The 15,872-nt window shown below is 45.7% G+C and overlaps 1 protein-coding gene across 4 annotated transcripts in view; it reads left to right on the top strand.

Annotated features, from left to right (window-relative positions):
• Positions 1-5,062: 5,062 nt before the first annotated feature.
• Positions 5,063-15,872, top strand: part of MRAP2 (melanocortin 2 receptor accessory protein 2) — a 43,081-nt gene continuing 32,271 nt past the window's right edge. Inside the window, exon 1 of one of the 4 annotated variants that reach the window (XM_010972868.3) lies at positions 5,063-5,486. The gene's annotated coding sequence lies outside the window, so the exon portion shown is untranslated. Of the gene's footprint in view, positions 5,487-5,518; positions 5,695-15,872 lie in introns of those variants that run through there. The other 3 variants (XM_074368667.1, XM_074368665.1, XM_074368666.1) reach the window with 3 other exon arrangements.

The following is a 15,872-nucleotide window of genomic DNA, read 5'->3' as shown; positions in this document are numbered from 1 at the left end:
ACTGAGCCCTGCCTTCAGGTCCTGGAAGCTGCCATCAGCCATCGCCAGCGGGCCACACCAGAGCCCGCACGCCCTCCTGGACTCTCTCCTTCTGTTTCCCGTCTCCTCTCCATCTCTGCAGTGATTTTCCTAATGCCTCCAGGTTGTTTCCCGGTTCATTCTTCTTCCAAATCTTTCCTTGTTACTCAGACACTTGGGAACACCCCTGCTGTCTTTCATTGTTGTTTATCTTTTTCCAGGAGAAATTTCTCAAGTAGATGTCGTCACCTTGAACAGCTGGAAGGGAATCTCTCTCATGTTTTCTTGAGTCTCCACCCTCCCCTTCCCAAAAGTTCCCCATCCTTGGAAGGGTTCAGGATAAAGCAAGGTACTCACCAGTGAATGAACAAATGACTGAATTTCTCCAAGGCAATTCAGATAACTTTTTTTTCTGCCTCCAGTAGTTATCTTGATTCTTACTCTAGTATTCCCTTTCCCTAGTATCTTATTTCATCAATTATTTCCTCTCTCAACTCTGCCTTCACCTTTTCTCTTCCTTCTGAGTCCTTGCTCTCAATCTATAAACAGGCTTAAGGCTCTTTCATTGCAAACAAGTAAATGAATATACACAAAACCTTTCCTTTAACTCTGCATCCCATTCCTTTATTCAACATATACTACTGTTCCTACTATGTGCTGGTACTGCTGGTGGTGCCAGATGGAGACAGAACAGTTGCCGCTCTCAGGGAGCTGGTGAGGGGGTTTGCAGATAACACATAAGCAAACACGAAGAGCTCTGGCTGCAGCTCTATCATTCAAGGCGAGGCCACTCGGTGCTGTTAGAAGATCTTCCATTGACGCTTCCTGCAGGCTGGTGCAGCCTTGGTGACAGAGTGAGCTGGAGTTCAGTCTCCTGGTCCCCTGCACCAAGGCCCTGGCAGTCCCACTGCCCTTTCCCCTCACACCCAGCCTCCTTAAAGGAGGTGCCTGGAACGGCAGCCCTTATTCCTTAGCTAGCAGCAAGCTGGCCTCAGTTCCCACTGTCCAACCTCCACGCAAAGGCCAGCGGGCTTTGGGTAATCACATGACCTTGGGCCCTAGACATTACTGTCCTTTCTCCATTGGGTTCCACCTTCCGCCTCTTGTCCGCCCCCGATTTCTCTAGTTACTCTTTGTCGTCCTTCCAGGTCTGTGTTCCAAGCTTCTGATCCCAACCCTCTTGGGTTTTCTCTTCGTGTTCCCAGGGAGCAAGCTCTCCCCTTCTCAGGGGTTCAACCACATCTCTCCAAGCTGTCTTCAGATCACCGCTCCCATATTCCCAAGACCTGGCATCATGGGCACATGACCAATGCCAGGGCATAGGACTCCATGCTTTGGAGGGCCCCCATTTGAGCTTTAATGCTCTGTGGCCACCATATTGAAATTCTCACAAACGTTATCTTTGAATTTTGAATTTGCGTTTTGTAAACATATTGGTTTGCTAGGGCCGCCATAACAACCACAGATTGCATGGCTGAAAGAACAGAAATTTTTTTTCTCACAGTTCTGGAGACTCAAGTCCAAGGTCAAGATGTCAGCTGGGTTGGTTTCCTCTGAGGGAAGGAAAGGGAGGGATCTGTCCCAGGTCTCTCCTCTCGGCTGGCAGATGTCCAGCTTCTTGCTGCCTCTCCACATGGGTGTCTCTCTGTGTCCTAATCTCTCCTTCTTATGAAGACACCATCAGATTAGATTAGTGCTCCCCATAAGAGCCTCGTTTTAACTTAGTTATCTCTTTAAAGACCTTGTCTCCAAATACAGTCACATTCTGAGGTACCAGTGGTTAAGACTTCAGCTCAGGAATTTGGGGGACACGGTGCAGCCCGTAACAGTAAGTGAAGTCTGGCCAGGCAGTAGAGCATGTGCTGGGAGCTTAGGATCTTGGCTCCAGGTAGTTCTGCTTTCTGCTGCCTCCCTGGGATGTGTTCTCTGTCATCAGCTTCCTGCTTCCTGGCCTGCCAGCTGCCCAGCTACCCTGTCCTTAAGAGCAGACCCAGGAGCAGATGCTAGGAGGGTCAGGGTCCAGCCATCCTTGCCCAGGATGGGAAGCACCACTGCCTGCTTGGAGGTGATTTGGCATGGGTGAGCCTTGCACCCACGTCGGGTATCCAGAGCATCCCAGCTGACGTTGTGATCCTTGGGGGATCCCCGTGCTCCGTGGATCAGGCAGCAGGCTGTGGCAAGGAAAACTGACTTCCTAACCTTGCAGCCCCCGGTCAGTCAGCCCCTCTGAAAATTTGACTAAAGCTAACCAACCTCTCCATCGACATCCATGATTCTATACATGTTCAGGGAGTAACGGACTCCATGAAACTAATGGATGGACCCCCTGTGGTCTGGCTCTGCTTACCTTTCCAGCCTCATCTCAGTAGCAGTCTCACCATGCAGCAGCTCTCCCAAATTATTGTAGCCATTCTCTGAATGCAATTTTCCTCCTGTGCTTCCGTAGTTTTGCAGATGCTCTTTACTCTGCCTACCATATGTTTTTCTCCATTATCATTATAACAGACTACTATATAGCCTTCAAAATTAAAATTATAGTCTATCTCAGGGAATCCTTACTGTCATTACTTAAAGGTAAAATAAAGTGCTCCTGTAGGACCTCTCTGGCATTTCTTTTATGAGATTTACAACACTGAAGTCTGATTATTTCCTAACTTGTCTGTCTGTTCTACTAGATTGCAGCCAGTTTTGAGGGCAAGACTATGTTTTAATCATTGCCATTTTCACGGTGCCTGATGAAGAGCTGAACACAGGAAACAGAAATATTTGCTGAGCACTCAGGTGGATGCACTTGTGAATGGCTGACTGATTCAGGAGATGCATGAGGTTGTGGTGAAGGACCTGCACCTTGGTGTCAAACAGTCCTGGGTATAAATCTTGGCTCTATCAGCAACTGGTACTGTGACCTTGGGGACATTACCCTTAAACCTCAGTTTTCCAGTTTCAAAATGGGGCAAATAGACTTCACCTCCAAGTAAACTGTTCAGTTTATATCGACGAGTAACAGCTACAGCTACATATAACTAAGTCCTATCGCTAAATTACTGTGAGTGTGAAAGGCAGTTTTAGAATGAAAAGACAAAATTAAGGGACAATGGCCAGAGAAAGACAAATATAGTGTAATATCTCTTATATGTGGAATCTAAAAAATACAACAAATGAATGAATTAAAAAAAGCAGACTCACAGATAAAGAGGACAAACTAGTGGTTACCAGTGGGGAGAGGGAAGGGGAAGGGGCAAGATAGGGGGTAGGGGAGTAAGAGGTGTGACCTATTATGTATAAAATAAGCTGCAAGGGTGTATTGTATAACACAGGAAATGTAGCCAATATTTTATAATAACTGTAAAGGAGTATAACCTTTAAATGTTGTGAATCACTATAATATATACCTGTAACATATAGCATTGCACATCAACTGTACTTCAATAAAAAAAAAAAAAGGAAAATAAAGCTGTGCTCCCATAGATTAACTTACTAAATTTGTTTTTTAAATTACCCATTAAATGTCTACTGGATGCAAAGCACTATGCTAGGACCTGTGGAGAAATTAAATATAAAGGAGGCCTATGGAGAAATAGGAGGAACCTATTTTAGAGTGAAACTTGAAAATGACAGGTGCCATAAGAGAGGTATCAGATTTTAGCATAAGAGTTCATTTGTATAAACAACAAGGTCCTGCTGTATAGCACAAGGAACTATATTCAGTATTTTGTAATAGCCTATAATGAAAAAGGATATGAAAAGGAGTATGTATATATATATATACACATCACTATTTTGTACCAGAAATTAACAAGCAAACATTGTAAACTGACTATATGTCAATTAAAAAAAAAGTGTGTTTGTAGCTAAGGCAGCAAGGAAGGCTTCCTGGAAGAAGAGCCATTTGAGATGGACCTTGAAGAGAGGGTAGGAAAATGTTGCTGGCACTGGGGGAGGGAAAAAGGGAACGGATGCAGCCGTGGGGAGGCAGAGATACGGAGGACAGAATTGGGAGCTCTGCCATCATCCTCTTGATGCTGCTGCTCCCGCTGGATGCTGTGGTTTCAGCCTCTGAAACTGATGGTTGGTAGCCTTTTCCATGCAGGACAGCGTGACCTTGTTCTCTGCCTCATGAGCCATTGGCACTCTGCCCGAAAGAGGCCACCTGATTCTGAGGGCTAAGGCAGAGACGGGCCTGTTTACACGGCTGCCTGTCAGCAGCTTGGTTCTGTGGCTCTGCTCTCTGCGCGGCTTCACCATGCCTGGCCCACACACAGCGCAGGCTGTACTGCGCAGGGGATAGACCGACTCCCTACGCCTGACCAGGAATGTGCAGCTGGAACCAGTGCGGCTGGTTAGGCAAGGACTAGGTCAAGTTACATGATGTGGATGAGGCTGATGAGGACAGCTGTAAAGTGGCTTTGCAAAATATCTCATTTTACGTGTAGTAATGAAGCTAGCTTTCAAAAAAATGAATCAGCTGTCATTTCCAGGAATCCTTTCCTGGCACCGGCAGACAGAGTTAATCACACAGCCATCAGCCTGCCTGGGTGCCGTTCTTGCTGTTTCCCCCACTGCAGTACAGTCCTGGTTAAATTATGGTTCTGTGGCACCAGGCTTCCTGAGCAAGGCAAGCCCCTCCGTGTACTCACATGTGACCTTGGGCAATTCACTGAACGTCTCTAAGCTACAGTTTTCCCCATCTCTAAAATGTAAATGGTAATGGTAACACCTGATAGGGTGCCTGAGCGTGGTAAAGAAATGACGCCTTCAGTAAAGCCCGTCTCAGCGCCGGGCCCACAGCAGTTGCTTTGTCTTCACTCACCATCAGCTCCCTCATCTTTAGTTCTTTATTTAAAAGCCATCTCCGCTGTGAGGCCATCTCCCGCACCTGGTTTAAAGCTATACCCCCCCCCACCCCACGCCGTCCCCCTGTTGAATCAACATTCTCTGTCCCGTTCCGTCCCGTTCCTGAGTTATTTTTTCTCTACAGCACTTATCATTATCCACACGGGACACGTTGTACTGGTTTGTTATGTTTATTGCCTGTCTCTTCTCTAGAACACAAGCTCCAGGAGGCTGTTTCCCAGCGCCCAGATCAGTGTCGGCAATGGACTGGACTCGATAATTACTTACGGAAAGGGAGAAGGGAGTCAAGTCTCTAACTTAAACTATTCCAGGCCCAGCCCCAAATGCCCTGTCTGGGGGACATCTGACTGGGTGGGCACCCGTACCACGGGGCAGGAGCAGGAAGTCAATTGGAAGTCGTAATTTAAGTAGCACATGATGGAGCCCAGCCTTACTGAACTTGATCCCAATGCTGAGGATTTTTTCTAACCCTCATTCACCCTGCCACACTCCTGCTAGCTCAGCTCTCGGGCTCCTGTCACCCAAAGTTGGCCAGAGGACACCCTGCTGAGCCGCAGGGCAAAGCATTCTCTCTGGTCCGCTTCGCCTGCTGGCGGCAGGCTCTTATCCAGACGGTGAGTGAGGGCCGCGTGGGCAGAGGGTTCCGCAGAGCTCGCCTCCGCCGGGCCCCGGCGCCCTCGGGCTCGGGAGGCGGCCCCTCGCCCCGCGCCGCCTCCGCCGCAGGTCGGGAGCGCGCGCCGCCGCCGCACCGCAGCGCGGGGAGCGACCGGCCGGACGGGCGGCTGGAGGCGGCGGCGGCGCTCACGCACCTCGCAGGAGCCGGTAACCGCGGGCGGGACGGGGCGCCCGGGCCGATCGGAGCCTCAGGCTCCTATGGTTGGGCTCGCTAGGGTTTGGGGGTGGGTTTTAGTTTGGGGGGGTTGGAGGATGGGAGCAGGGAGGGAAGACTTGGGGCTGGACTGTGACCCGGGGAAGAGTGAGGACCCCTGGTGAGCACCCCAAGTTTAACGCATTCCTTACAGCGGGTTGATGTGCGCGTCCGGCCCCAGGGCATCCGAAGAGGCTGGAAGCGCGGCACTCGGGGCTGGGGTGGGCTGCCGCATCTCGTTCCCGCTCATGGGGCCGGCCACACCTTCTCCCGCCAGGGAAAACTTTCCTGGCTCCGGCCGGCCTGCCCCGATGCGCCCGGTAACCGAGAGCGCCACTCCCGGCGCGGGGGACCTGCCGGTCCAGGGTCCAGGCAGGACGCACTGCCCCGCAGCCCCCGGGGCCGGGCTCTCGGGAAAAATGCCGGTCTGATGCTTGTTAATGAATTAATGCCCGCAGGTCATTTTACTGATTAGAGGGAAATACCCGTTTCGGTTTTCTCTCGTTTCTGTGTAATTAATGAGGAAGACAAAGAATCGCCTCATTAGAAACTTGTTTGGAGGCTTTGCGGTTTCCGTTGCGGTACAGAAGACATGGACAGTCCCAGATAACACTCTAGATTTAATCCGACGCAAATGAAACCTTTCGTGGTGTTTTGAAAGCAGAGGGAGCAAAGCACTTGGGGGAAGGTGTTCTTGGTACTCCAGGGAAGAGAAGGGACCCCTCATATATAAATTAATTCTCCTGAAAGCCCCAAAGGTAAGTGGTAGTATTTCCAGTTTACATGTGAAGAAAATTGGGTTGAAACAGTAAATAAAATTTCCCAGCTGGATCCCCTAGTTAATAGTGGGGAGGTGGGATCTGGAAACTAGGACTGTGACGCTGTGGCCCTTACGTACATCACATGGGAAGCATCACCAAGAACGCAGGCAGGTAAGGCATGGCCCGGAAAGAATACAGTCCTGGTGCAGGAGAGGCTGCCATGAGCTGGGTGCCCAGCCGCAAAGAGTTTTGTTCTAATCAGGAAGATCCTCCAGTGTTTATGGAAGATGAGGGGATACTGACAGGTGACAGGGGAAGGCAGAGTTGCTTCCAGTCTGTTTCCTTCTTTTCAATATGGAAAGACCAGACCAAACCCCTTTAACAGGTTCTGGAAACTGAATCTGGGCTGGATGGTTCAAAGCCCAAATAACAAGCATCGCAGAGCAGTGAAGTGTTCACAGTCCCTCTGAGCCGGCTTGAGCGGTGGGAGCAGAGCCAGCAGACTTCAAACAAGGAAACACTGAATCCTGGCAACCCTCTAGAACAAATTCTTAAAGAAGCTAGCTCAAGACCACCTAGGAAAGGATTTACAAATTCAATTTATGCCAAACTGACTTCTTTTTCTTTTCTGGCAACCTCCTGGGCTGTAGATTGGGACATGCCATAAACACAGTTTTCAGCTGTGTTATGATATCAGTATAGTAAGTCTCACCAGCATTTTTTAAAGCATGAAATTCAATAGAAGGGAAGAGAAAGCACCAGAGTGCATTGTATGCACAAGGGCAGGTATTGTTTTCTGAATGTGTGTGTGTTGTTCTGCCTTGTTTATCCTATTGCCTCTGCAAGGGTGTGCCTACTTATCCCTGGTTGCCCCCTTTGTTTCTTCCGGAGGAACACCGTCTGCTGACAGTGGGGGCCGTCTTTTACCTTGCAAATACCATCAGCACCTTGTGGAAAATACAGTCCTCCTCCACCCACTTTCTCCAGGCCCCCAGATGTTGAGGTATTTTGGTCAATCAGAATCCATCTCTGAACCCTTTATTTTTGACCTTGTGATGACTTTGGTGTGATCATAACTTGGCTGGATGATTTCTAACCCACAGCTCCCTTTGGTCCTTGTAGCTTGGTGGCTGTGGTTGTTTACATTTCACAAACCAAGGTTCCCAAAGCTGGGGACCTACACATAATTCAGTCACTGGCCCCCTCCCCATGGTGTTCGATGTAAAGTGGGTCCTACTTTTGCAGGAGCATTTCTTGAAATCTCATACTATCCCAAAGGATAAGGCGCAGGAGGATGCACATACCCCAAGGCTCTGTCTCTGTCCCTGCACCTCCCTGGTGTCACTCACCAGGAGAGAGACATAGAGGGGACATTGATCAGAGTTGTGGCAACCATAAATCTGGTTACTCTCTGAGACCCATTTTTGTCTCTGGACAAGAGATCGTTTATAGAATGTTGAGCTCACAGTAGGGTTGAAGGTCTCGTTCTGCATTTACATTCACAGAATCAGTCAAGAAAGTAACGGGTGGGGTAGCCCTGCTAAGCAGCATTTCATGGGAGGGAAGAAACCTGCGATCTCAGTGGCCCACCAGGCCTGCACGAACCATAGTGTGAAGCAGCTGCTCAATAGCCAGTGTGGGTTGCAGTGATAAGAATGGGCCTTTTAAAAAAATAGACATTTGCATGGGGCTTATTATGTGCCAGGCACAGTTCTGAGTGTTTCACAATTTGATCTCAATCCTGTAGCACCTCCATGAAGTAAGGAACTGTCACCATTCCCACTTAACAAATGGCGAGGCTGAGGGACAGAGGGATTAGGTCATTGGTCCAAGATGACAGAGCCAGTAAATAGTAGAGCTGGGATTAGAACCCGGGTGCTTAACCATTGCCCTCTACCTCCAACCTGTGGCATCTGGAGCAAAGGGGCTGGGGTCCACTCTACTCAGGGGCCCATCCTGGGTGGCTCCTTTGCAGAGGACAGAGATCAACTTCAGAGGAGCCAGAGGAAGGTGATCTGGGTCTGAATACCGGGCTGTGTGAGGAGCAGAGAACATTTCACCTGGCAAAAAGGAGCCTTGGCCAATTCTGAGGCCATTCCTCAGACACCTGAGGAAGAAGTAGGTTTATTTCCAGAGGCAGGTTAAGCCGATGCCAGGTGACCTTCTGTCAGGATTGCAGAGAGGATTCCCCACTGGGTGAAGGGGGAGTTGAATTTTATGTCTCAGAACACCCCTTTTAATGCTCAACTTCCTCAATTTTATTAGCTCTACAAGAGTAAAATGAACTTGAAAATAATTGGAAATGAACAATCTAGCCTAAACATTTCTGTGTGTGTATAAAAAAAAATTGGTTACTCAGTCAAAGTTTTGATTGAGGCACCCACTCAAGTTATGTGACTTTGTAAAGGAAAGTGCTAGATGAGCAAGAAGAAATTTCAGTGTAGATATTTGAGAACTTTTCCCAACTCCTGAACTCCACTGGCCTCTTCAAGGATACGGAGATTGAGAGAGGAAGCTTTGTGAAAGGGATTTCTTCAGAGACCTCCGTAGTCACTTCCTTCATCCCAAACTTGGTGTGGGGGCGATGTCACGGGACCACTAGTTGAGCTGGACATACATTTGGGGCTCACGTGGTGGCCCAGGTAGCAGGCTCACCCGCCTTCCCAGAGTTTGTCAGGCAAAGGATGCCTGAGGATTTCCTAAGGACTTGGTGGGACCTTGTGGAAAAGATAACTGGCCTGGGGCCACTCCAAGTTCAGCCCAGGAGTGAGGGCACCCCAGCAGGTAGTGTCCAGAAGTTTAGAGGCTAAGATAGGAGTGAGCAGTCAGTTGAAGGAAAATGAATACCACTCAAGCACCCATAAACAGAGGGTGTGAAGACAGTTCAGTCTTTGATCTTGGAGGGATGAGTTGCTGCCCAGCAGTTGTGCATAAGGTAGAGAAAGAAAAGGGGTCCACCGTCCCTCAGTCCCTACAGGGGACGAGCATGCAAGCAATCTGGCATAGGCAGGAGATTTAATGTTATAACCAGGTTGGAGGGGTTTTTTTTTTCTTTAATTTCCCAGACTGCACATTTTCATTCTTTTGGGACTTGGAAGTAGTTGCATGAGCAGAAAAGTCATGTTATTCCACCCAAGCATTCATCTGAGGGCAGGAAGGATGAATCCACTGAATGCATTTTAAGGGGCAGCAGGAAAAAAAACATAAAATTGACAGGTGATCAGGTCCCACATTTGTACCAGCTCAGAGTGTGCGTTCTCTACGCTTCAGGGGAAATGGTAAAGAGTTGCAGTCTGGACTTGACGTGACGTGTCCTTCCAGACAAAAGAAGACTTCGAGGTAGGAGAATTTAGAAAAGGGAAGAAAGTGTTTACTTGCCAAGAGTGCAACAGAATCGGGCTTCAGCAGACTGGCTTGTCAAATAAAAACGCAATGAAGACATGAAGGAAAATACTCCATAAGTTACCAGAGTTCTCAAATGCATGTCTGTCTGCTGTTTCGGTTAAAAACGATTTTCTTGCATGATGATCCCATTCCCCAAAGTCATGACTTATCTTCAGCCGTCCCTAGGGCAAACACTCAGGGAAAGAATTTTTTTTAGGGAGTCCAGGTTTATTGGATGCATTCCAAGTTTTATTATTTTGGAGACCAACTTCCAGACAGGATGGTCATGTTATTTTTGGCTTATTTTAGGGTACAGAGTGATTTTTCTGTCTTGACTAAGTATATGAAGTGTTTAGTCCTATCAGAAAGAAAGCCAAGTATGCATATGATGCTTCTTCTTTGCCAACGGGAATCTTCAGTCCATTGCAGTGTTGCGAAGATGTGAAGAAGCAGAAGTTGAGACTTTGTGAGATACTAAATTGATGGATGTTCTTTAAAAGTCTCGGTTTAATTGTTATCTGTGTCTGTTCTACCAAGATCTGTATAATGTCCCCCTGACTAGAGAACACTGGTACATTTCATAAAATTTCAAGTGAAACTTATTTATAAGCTTCAAATAATTATCCTCCCTAAAGGTGCATTTGTTTTCTTCCTGCGTGTACTTGGTAACAGCAGAAACGATTAAAGGCAAAGGCCGGCAGCTGAGGGAGCTACTTCTTTACGGGTTGGCTCCGAATTTGCCTGGTTGATCAAGAAAAAAAGAATAATTAGGAGATGACTAAAAGATATGTGGTTAGAAACATATAACACCTGTCTTTCTACCAACCTTTGTGTAGGTTTTCCCAGAAAATATAATTCTGTCTTCTGTTAAAAAAAAAAAAAAGGAAAAAAACAAATTTAAGATGATGTTCTGAAAATCTGGAAACTACTAGAAATTATACCATGTCAACTTACATATATGCCTACAAGAGCTTCTTTTAAATTTCCACTAAATTATCTCAATAGGTGAGGAGAGTTAACACATTTTTCTGGAAGTGTGAGGTCAAGGCCAAGGCGCCAGAAGCAAGTATTTGTTTATCTTGAACTTTCATTGATATTTGCAGTTTACTTTGTAACATATCTGTACTTTTTAATGTAAAAATGTCCTCCAAGGTTTCTCTTAAAATTGATGCTCCAGGAGGTTGAACCAGGTGTGCTCCAAGAGTTGGGGCTATTTGGCATCCTCAGTTCTAGGCAAGTGGGTTGGGGGCGGGGTTGAGGGGGTTGCCCCAGGCTCTACAAGGCCCTCTTTGGCTCACTTCTGGCCCCGCCCCTTTCTGCAAGTCCAGGAGGCCCTAGGGTGGCTGCAGCCGGACTGCCTTTGCTCGACCAAGCCCTGGTTTGCTTATAATCAGGGACTGCACTCCGGTGGCAGTGGGTGGGGTAGGTGGAGAAACTAGAAAAGACATACAGCTGGTTTAAGAATCCCAGACCTAGGAGGTTAAGATGATCATTCCTGCTTCTCTGTCTTGAGCTCTTAAACCACCACTTAACTTTAAATTGCCTTTTCTGTGGAACAGAGATGGAAATACCCTCTCCTCTCTTGCTTGTTTGTCATAAGAATGATCCAGCTCCGGGCTGTAAAGAACAGTGTGTGTTGCTTGGAGACAGAAACCCTCGGTGATAAATACAAAGTAGGCTTGTTTGCCAAATCATCCTCAAAGTGACTTAAGGGATGGCCAGTCTCACCCTCCTCAGTCTTATTGTGCCCAGTGTTTCAAACACTCCACTAATTAAAATGGACAGGACGGTGGTTTCCCTGGTACCATTAAAATGGTAGTTCACCTGACGGTGATGCTTGGTGATAGCATCTGTATAAATCTGAAGGAGGGTTCAGTGTGATGCAAAGGCTGATCCTTATATATACTCTCTCGTTATTAAAATGAGAGATTTAAGTAATCCCCATGACAAGATCTGGGAGAAGGGAGAGAGTCCTTGGGGGCTGAGACAGTTGACAGAACTCCGTGGAGCCCTGCCCTCAAAGGTAGGCGGGATCTGTAGAGAGGGAGGTGGCAGCCCCACCTGGCAGGCGGGACAGTGTGGGCAGAGACTCAGAGGACCATCCATGTGGGTCCCCCGACCCCAAGCCCCTCTGCCATTATGAGCCCTTCCTTTTTTAATGACTGTGTTGCACCTGTTGTCTGTTGGTGTTATCAGGCTTCTGTGATGCTGCTTAACTTGTGTGTGTGTGTGTGTGTGTGTGTGTGTGTGTGTGTGTGTGTGTTTGGGAGGGTGAAATTCAACAAGGGAGACCATGGTTCTAAATACAAGCCTGAATTCTCTGAATTCCTTGGGGGTACAGGCCTTGACTTTTCAACCTCCACTAAATCTTCAAAGCCATAGTGTTTAGAATATCCTTATTGGGCTGCATTGACTCATGCTAATTTTAGCATGTTCAAAGCTAGTGTTCTTTCTGCTTGCAAGTCATGTTGATGACAATGTGATAAATGTGTCGGCTGAAGATGGCATATAGTGGGGTAGATTAATAGCATTTGCTTTTCTTTCCAAAAGTGTATTTGTTATTTAGTGGCAGTAGGAGTGATGGGTATAAAGTAAGTTACTGTTAATGGCCTTTCTAGGACAGTTTACCTAATGAACTCATCAAAATGAACGTCAGTTTGACAAAATTTAATTTCAGCAGCTCTATTTGTTTGCTAGGACTGCCATAACAAAATACCTGAATCTGAGTAGCTCCAATCACAAAGATTTATTTTCTCATAGCTCTGGAGACTCAAGTCCAAGCTCAAGGTGTCAGCAGGGTTGGTTCCTCTGAGGATCATAAGGGAAGGATCTGTTCCAGGCATCTCTCTTTGGCTTGTAGATGACCATCTTTTGTGGCTTCTTCACATGAACTTTATTTTATTTATTTATTTTTTTATTGAAGTAGAGTCAATTACAATGTGTCAATTTCTGGTGTACAGCACAATGTCCCAGTCATGCATATACATACATATATTCATTTTCATGTACTTTTTCATTAAATGTTATTACAAGATATTGAATATAGTTCCCTGTGCTATACAGAAGAAATTTGTTTTTTATCAAGTTTTATATATAGTGGTTAACATTTGCGAATCTCAAACACCCAAATTTTTCCCTTCCTACCCCATTTCTCCAGTAACCATGATTGTTTACTATGTCTTCGAGTCTGTTTCTGTTTTGTAGATGAGTTCATTGGTGTCTTCTTTTTTCTTTCTTTCATTTTTTTTAGATTCCACATATGAGTGATATTGCATGGTATTTTTCTTTCTCTTTCTGGCTTACTTCACTTAGAATGATAATCTCCAGGTCCATCCATGTTACTGCAAATGGCATTTTGTTCTTTTTTAAAAAATCATTGAGTAATATTCCATTATATAAACATACCACAACTTCTTTATCCAGTCATCTGCTGATAGACATTTAGGCTGTTTCCATGTCTTGGCTATTGTAAATAGTGCTGCTATGAATATTGGGGTGTATATATCTTTTTGAATTAGAATTCCCTCTGGATATGTGCCCAAGAGTGGGGTTGCTAGATCATATGGTAAGTCTGTTTTTAGTGTTTTGAGGACTCTCCAAACTGTTTTCCATAGTGGCTGCACCAAACTACATTCCCACCAGCAGTGTAGGAGGGTTCCCTTTTCTCCACAGCCTCTCCAACATTTATTGGTTGTGGACTTTTGAATGATGGCCATTCTGACTTGTGTGAGGTGATACCTAATTGTAGTTTTGATTTGCATTTCTTTGATAATTAATGACATTGAGCATTTTTTCATGTGCCTATTGGCCATTTGTATGTCTTCATTGGAGAATTGCTTTTTTAAGTCTTCTGCCCATTTTTGGATTAGGTTGTTTGCTTTTTGTTATTAAGTTGTATGAGCTGCAAATGTTTTCTCCCATTCTGTAGGATGTCATTTTGTTTTGCTTATGGTTTCCTTTGCTGTACAGAAGCTTATAAGTTTAATTAGGTCCCATTTGTTTATTGTTGCTTTTATTTCTATTGGCTAGGTAGACTGCCCTAGGAAAACATTGTTAAGATTTATGTCAGAGAATGTTTTGCTTGTGTTTTCTTCTGGGAGTTTTATAGTGTCTTGTCTTGCATTTTATACGTCTTTAAGCCATTTTGGATGTATTTTTGTGTGTGGAGTGAGAGAGTGCTCTAACTTCATTGACTTACATGCTGCTGTCCAGTTTTCCCAACACCACTTGCTGAAGAGACTGTCTTTTCCCCACTGTATATTCTTGCCTCCTCTTTTGAAGATTAATTGACCAAAAGTTTGTGGGTTTATTTCTGGATTCTCTATTCTATTCCATTGATCCATATGTCTGTTTTTGTACCAATACCATGCTGTTTTGATTACTGTAGCTCTGTAGTATTGTCTGAAGTCTGGGAGGGTTATTCCTCCAGCTTCATTCTTTTTCTTCAGTACTGCTTTGGTAATTCTGGGTCTTTTGTAATTCTATATAAATTTTAGGATTATTTGTTCTAGTTCTGTGAAAAATGTCATGGGTAACTTGATAGAGATTGCATTAAATCTGTAGATTGCCTTGGGCTGTATTGGCCTTTTCACATGGTTGTCCCTGTGTGCATGTGTGCTCCTGTTGTCTCTCCATGTGTCCTTATCATCTCTTCTTATAAGAATACCAGTCAGATTTCATTAGAGCCCACCCTGACAGTCTCATTTTAACTTAATCACCTCTTTGAAGACCTTGTCTCCAAAAATAGTCACATTCAAAGGTACTGGAAGTTAAGACTTCAGTATACAACTCAGCCCATAACAACACCTTCTCCATATTGCACTATACACACACATGAGTTTTACAAACAGACACACATCATTGAGTTTGTGATACAAGTGGAAAGGAGCTTGGTATTTTGTTACATTCTAGAGTAATGGATCTGGAAGGGAATTTCACCACATCCCTCTCAGTCCTTTTCCTTTGCTTTCAGAGAGAGTGAATATTTCAGCCATTCCGGGTAACTACCATGTGGACGCAGTGGACAGAGGCAACGTAGTTCCAACCTGCAGGGCAATACCTGCTCGCTATGAAATACTGATGCTAGACAGCCGCCTCTCTTCTCTTGCAGAGGACTGACTATTTTTGTTGTGAGATTCTCCCCTGCCTGGAGAGTGCTTAAACATTTTTGTCTGGGGAAAGATCATTGTTAATGGTCATCGTTTTTAAAAAATTTTCTTACTCAGCAAAATAACGTCAACATCCCTACTTTCCAGGTCCATGAAATCCAACTGGCCTCCATGAAACATTTCTCAGACACTGGAGCCAGCTTTCTGAGATTAAGTTGCTTCCTTTTTGTCATTGGGAAGCAACTGACTTTAAATGTAATGCATGAGGAGACCCTGGCAGCTTTGGAATGATAACTGGTAATAGACTTATGCTGGAGTGAGGTGGGCTAATGACCAGGGCCACAGGAAGGGGAAACAATTCTGTTGTTTGGGCCAAAAGACTTAGGGGTTGGGAAGCAGTCTGTATTTCCAGGACTAGTTAGAGTGACAGGACCATGGCTGGCACAGCTGTCCCAGCTTCTCGCTGGCATGGGGACGTGTGATTCCCCACAGCCTGGGCAGAGTACTCCTGCTGTGTGGCAAGGAAGTGCCACAAGGGCTCTTGAACAGAGCCACGCTGGATCCTGGAAGGCTGGCCGTGGAGGAAGGACCCACATGGGGAGGGTGCCAGGATGTCCCAGCACCATCTTTTGTCCCCTGGGTTTGTGGTCTTTTACTTTGGGGAGCTCTCAATTACCCTGCCCCCACCCTACATGGGTCAGGAAGTGCTGATTTTTATTATTATTATTTTCTGATTTTAAAAATTATACTTTTTGGGGTCAAATATATATAACATGAAATTTACCATTTTTCAGTGTCCAACTTAGTGTTTTGGAGTCATGTTAGCACAAATAATCTAGGCATTATTTATAAATTTTATTATTTTCATTGTTCATTTTA

Source organism: Camelus bactrianus, chromosome 8, assembly GCF_048773025.1.
Source record: "Camelus bactrianus isolate YW-2024 breed Bactrian camel chromosome 8, ASM4877302v1, whole genome shotgun sequence".
In the NCBI taxonomy this organism is placed as follows: Eukaryota; Metazoa; Chordata; class Mammalia; order Artiodactyla; family Camelidae; genus Camelus; species Camelus bactrianus.
The sequence above is the reverse complement of the archived record's forward strand: the minus strand, read 5'-3'. Positions and strand labels throughout refer to the sequence as shown.